This window comes from Mixophyes fleayi, chromosome 4 (genome assembly GCF_038048845.1).
Source record: "Mixophyes fleayi isolate aMixFle1 chromosome 4, aMixFle1.hap1, whole genome shotgun sequence".
Classification (NCBI taxonomy): domain Eukaryota; kingdom Metazoa; phylum Chordata; class Amphibia; order Anura; family Limnodynastidae; genus Mixophyes; species Mixophyes fleayi.
This window is the reverse complement of record NC_134405.1, coordinates 95,694,381-95,700,380: the sequence shown is the minus strand read 5'-3', so window position 1 is coordinate 95,700,380 and position 6,000 is coordinate 95,694,381. Positions and strand designations below refer to the sequence as shown.

At 38.1% G+C, this 6,000-nt stretch overlaps 1 long non-coding RNA gene across 1 annotated transcript in view; it reads left to right on the top strand.

Annotated features, from left to right (window-relative positions):
• The first annotated feature begins 986 nt into the window (after window positions 1–986).
• Window positions 987–6,000, top strand: part of LOC142149914 (uncharacterized) — a 75,377-nt gene continuing 70,363 nt past the window's right edge. Inside the window, exon 1 of the long non-coding RNA XR_012690922.1 lies at window positions 987–1,396. This is a non-coding gene — a long non-coding RNA (uncharacterized LOC142149914). The remainder of the gene's footprint in view (window positions 1,397–6,000) is intronic.

Genomic DNA, 6,000 nt, shown 5'->3' with positions numbered 1-6,000 from the left:
TGACATTTTATCAAGTGATCATTCCTTTCTCAAATAGAAATGATTCCAAAAGTGTTTAGTTACAAAAACACAAATAAAAAAAACAGACATATTGTGGAACCAGCCAAGTCTGATATCTTATTTGAACTAGAATCGACAGTCAGTGTTGTTCCTGTACATAAATTGAACAATTATAATCTCATGCGATGTAACTGTGGCCAATGCGGGGGAATAGCCAGCCTATGACATAATTGAAGGATTACAAAGTTTGAGGTTAGACAATATTTTCTTTCCTTAGGGAAAGAGGTTTGTTTGTAACAACCAGAAAGAGTCCGTTTTCTGGTTGCAAAGCAAAGTTTTTGAATCTGTTTAGACAGACATAATGGCCTTGAAAAAACACAAGACAGCTCATACAGTGGCTGCACAAAGGGCGTTTTATTCAAATTTGTTTTGAGTTTAGTAGATTTGCATGAAAAATGTGTGAGAAAAGCTGTCTCGGGTGACCTCATCCACAGCTGCCATTAGCGTTTAATTAAGTGCTGAATAGCAGCATTGGCTGAGCAGACTGGGGACGTGTCTGCTAGCCAGACTGTGAGAAAACTCAGCAGCTTGCCACTAAAATACAGAGGGAACCCCAAACCCAGACAATCCCTGCCCTCCAAACCAAAACATTAGTCATGACAACAGCCCTCGGGAGACAGACCTTCTGCAAAGGAAAGATCCCCAGCAGGCATTAGATCTGTGGGCTAATAAGGCATGGAGTGGGTTAACTCAACCTTCGAACAAACATTAAGAAAAAAAAGTGAAATTTAAAGAGGAAATAAATAAATTGATTCCATCTGGACATCTTGGCATACTTAGTTCTTTGAAAGTCTCCATCTACTGTGATAATTCTCTTAGCAACACAATTCAATGGCCAAGGGTTGACATGATTTAATGTGGACTGGCGGGACAGACACACATTTATTGTGCAGGGTGACAGACACCGACCTATATTCAAGTTCAAGTGCAAGTTTGCAGGCTTTGCCCAGGAATCTCAACTCCTTTCCTCCCAGTCTTTTGTTCCCTCTAACAATTGCTCTTTATTCCTTCTTCTGTACTTGGCACTGTTTAGCTGTCTGACTGCAAACTTAACAACCTTCCTTCTTAGTATAAGCACTCAAATAACTCTCTTCTTGCATACATATTTCACTGTACTAGATATCTGTCCAACTTATCCATCAGTGAGTCGAGGGAGCATCATACCGTTTATTGCAGCATAGCAAATCCCATTTTATACATCTCCTATCCAAGAGGGCAAATATCTTACAATTATAATCATAACTGGTGATAACAAACATGGAAGGAGCAGAGTGCTCCATGCATTATTCTCCGTACAGGAACAATGTCCCCACTTACGGATTACAGAAGGAAACAGGTAAGAAGCTATATTTTATTGGTCATTGTTCATATTCTGCTGTAGTTTAATTATTTCATGTTTGTTTTATTCATCTTGTTAAATTATTGGCCTGTACACATTTCCAGCAAATGAGAATCGGGGCTTGTGTTTGGAGTGGGTGTGGGGGTCACAGGATGACCTCGGTCAAACATTTGAAGCAGTTGAGTGGATGCTGTAATAAGGAAGTGTCTGGGCAAGAATACCATTCAGTAAGGTGGTGACTTCTTAAGAGACGGATAATATGTGCAATACATAAGGGTATAAAAATGGAATAGCCATAGCATGTTATTCACTACACTTGTCTTAATAATAGCATTATCAGATGGTTATATTAAAAATATTCTGTGTACGACTGTGAACTGTGTTTACCATTATTGCGCAATAGTGTACGTAAATAGCCTGAACACTATAGGTGATCGTGTAACATTTAAAGAGAATATATTATCTCTGAATTGATTAAATAATGATATATTAGAGAATAAACAGTTAAAGAAGTGATATAATAAATAAAGAAGAGAATGATTACTTGATCAAATGCACTTCCTAAGTGTAAGGTCTGACCATCAGTCTTCTGTTCTGTTAAGAAGTAACTGTGTTAATGTGAAAGTAGAACACAAAAGTAAAACTATAAATAATGCCTTTATCTCAATTATGAGCTTTTTTTATAGGTGTTCAATAGCTCAGACGTAGGTATTGTGTGGAAACAGGTTAACACTTTACGTGCTCCTTGTGATACGTCAGACACTGGATTAATTGGTCATCTGAGAATGAATTGAATATGTAGATCCCTCTTGCATGATAACTCACAATCATGTATCTGCTGCTTCATTCTAGTTGTGCATAGCTTGTTGCCTAGCAACGCCTTAGAATCCTTAGGTCCGGTCACAGAAGCATTTGGCCATGTTGTACCATGATAGAGAGATTTCATAGCAATATGGCTGCTTGTTTGTGTCAATTCTGGGCTCTCCTTTGCACATTTTCAGATATAAGCAAAATCATCTTTTACTGGTTATGTCATATTTCATTATAGCAATAGCCTTTGCCATCCCTCTGCACTGCGTCATTGGATGCCTCACACATTAATACAAATATATTATTCAGCAGTCACTTGTATCCTCCCTGTAACGTAATTACAGTTTACCATCTTCACAAACTTGACATCTTCCCAGTTTTCCTACTACTATCATACACACGTGTGCATGTATAATTTTGTGATATTGATATATATATCTATCTATATATACACACATTTATATACACACACATACACACACACACACACACACACACACACACACACACACACACACGTGTGATAGATAGATAGATAGATAGATAGATAGATAGATAGATAGATAGATAGATAGATACAAAGGTGATAGAAGAGAACACTGAGTAAAATAATACTTGACTAATATGTGAGCTTATTTCAAATGAGAATTGGCAGTAGGTGAAGTAAAAGTCTTTAATGCAAAAAGTGTTAGGTTATCTCATCATACGTATCCAAGTAATCACAATAAAACACAACAGTACACAAACCTTTACCTAATGATGGCGTGTAATTAAATCAACCAACTGTCCACATTTTACCGGACGTAATATTACTAGGATCTGGCCAGTTCTCCATGTGTGGTATTTCACAGGATATATTGGCTGACCTTCTTATAATCTGGAGCCTATCTAATTGGAAAGTACACTTGGTGGATGTTTTAGAGTTCTTTAAAGTGTGTTTTCTATAACAATGTCCTCTTATTTTCTGCTGTGTGCCATAAACACACAAACAATGAACCCCTTGTAGTAAATACGTGAAACATGATAAGTAGACAAGTAACATCTAGGGCTTGTCATTAACTTGGGTGTGACCAATAACCCCATTATGGACACCCTCTAGCAATACATATTCATACCCAGGATATACAAATGATATGAATCTATTATTTATGTAGATGAAATTAAAGCTCACAAATACTGTATGTCAAACATAATTGTAAGCCAAAGTGCAATTCAATACGAAACACCTTATTTACTATCGGTGATATACTATTGCGTTTAATATTGCACATGTATTTTCCCCTCAATAGAGACGTGCAGACTGGGAGGACTATTCCGTGTGTTCATTGTCTAAATATGCACCTAGTCAAATCCTTCAACAAACCCCTCCCAGTCACAGGCGGCGTGAGATCTCCACTTTCTTTTGTGTAGTCTGTTGGAGAGTGACTCAAGTAAATCAGTGTGTAATGCTTTAAAGCAAGGCTGCCCTAATCAACCTAATACGCATAGATATCCATAAAGAATTGTCACATCTGACACACAAACTGATTGCAAACCTTATGCATTACTGAGTCTTTTTTTGTTAGTAACTACAAGGGAAGACGTAACGTTATGTATTCCATACCTCTCTGCTGTGCATTTACCCTATATAGGTATAATAATGTATTAAAGATCCCCATCTAGACCAAAAGACCAAACTTACGTATTAAAATATCAATACAAACTGCCATTGTTATTACTACAGTATGTAGTGTAGGGTGGAAGGTAAAGTTGGAATCCCCACTACAAAATCTTGTTTGGACAACTAATTCCTGCTTAGATCGAGATTCGATACCCTGTCTGTCAATAACAAAGGTCAACTTTAACCAGCGACAGGTTAATGATATATGTCACAGCTTTTATTTCTTTGTATTAAATTCAAATGGACATTGGCTTATTGCTCTTCCTCGTCCACCCTGTGTATCACCAAAGCGTTATTCCGTGGATACAACAGTCGAATGAACTATGAATACAGTCACTTTGATCAGTTACACAATACATGGTTGATCAATTAAAAGTCCTTGGTCCCTATTAAAGGACACATATCCTTTAATACCTCTAACTGCATAGAGGATTCTCTCTTTGTTTAATAATAACCCAAGCATAATATTTTGTTCTTATGGGATATGTGGTTGAAATATTCCATAAGGATTTTATTAATGTAGAAATGCTATTACCTACGTCTGGCATAGATAGTAATGCTATCACTACAGTACAATACTTACTGATACCTACATGACTGTCAGCCTGGTTGCAATGCACTGGTGTGGCAGACATATAGTTAATGTCTATTTTGTGCATCAGACACTAATTATGCAAGACAGCCAGATCAGTAGATATAGTGTGTGTGCTGCTGGTCTTTGCCATGGTAACATCGTAACATTAATGGAAATAGAAAAGATGTCACATGCATTTTGCGTAATATGTATTGTATAACATCCAGCAAGCTGTATGTTATCCGGTCATAGATTATCGCCCTATTTCTAATGTGTGACGAAAGTAGGTACACTCCATATCCACCCACATAAACTGTGCCAGGCTAACATGACATTGGCAGAGTGCTCTCTGCTGCCACCACTGGCCTCTCGTGGGTACTGTAGTACTTTATTCTCTGGAAAGATAACAATTAACAGACATGTTTATTTGGGTTACACTGGGGAAACGTCTTACATGGTCACCAATCATTAGATCAAAGTCTTGATCTAATGCTGGTCGTACATTATGTATCCATGGTAAGCACCAGTTCCTAGCTGATAGCACTGCATTACAGAGTCACATAAAGGTTCAGGTCATCTACTTAATGTAGCCCCGTTATCTTCATTTTATACCTTGCGCCTGCGACATAGAGCTAGCGCAGATCTGGAGTTGCACATTCCATTTTGCAGACAGCCGCCATTTTGTAGTAGCTGAGTGATCCACGTGACGCTGTACAGTGCTGATGTTGGCTGTGACCACCCCTCAGCTGTCACACACACACTGCTCGTAGTACATTGCATATCATGTGCCAGTTAGATTACTGTAGTGGGTTCACCACCTCGGCGATCACGTGAAATAAACACGTGTGCACATGTGTGTCAGCCCCTGGTACAGGGATGGATGTGGGTTCAGGAATGTGCCTGGAACATGCCATGCAGGTATCATGCACACATTGCAGGGGAATCAACGCTCATATGTTAGGGCATCTCTGATGGGGGCATCTCTTGTTTTTATGCAAAGGTAAATCGGGAAGCATTTAGTCCTTGGACCTAGATAACATCAGGACGAGCGCAAGAGCCGAGATACAAATGCTTAATAATAAACAAAAATGCATCAACTTAATAAGCCCACGCTAGGTCGATTAATTGCACGTCTAAACAAGATATTTGTTCACCAAAAAGAGGTTTAACCCGAAAGTATTTTTAATACAAAGATTGATGAGTTAACCCCATCAGCGTTTGTGGTGAGTGCAATGCGCTGCTGGGTTCATTCCACCATCGGGTGCTTACTGTAACATTATACATCACTGATGTGTCACCCATTCATGCATAAACCTCTGCACCCTATTGGAACTGGGATCTGGAAGCGTTATAAGTGCAACAGTTCAAAATTCTTACAATGTACCTTATATACAGAATATTCGACGTCAGGGCACATGGATGAGCATACCATGGATCAGTGTATGATATATATATATATATATATATATATATATATATATATATATATATATATATATATATATATATATATATATATATTCACTGTATTTCATGCGTGTCCTTGGGTAGGCATTC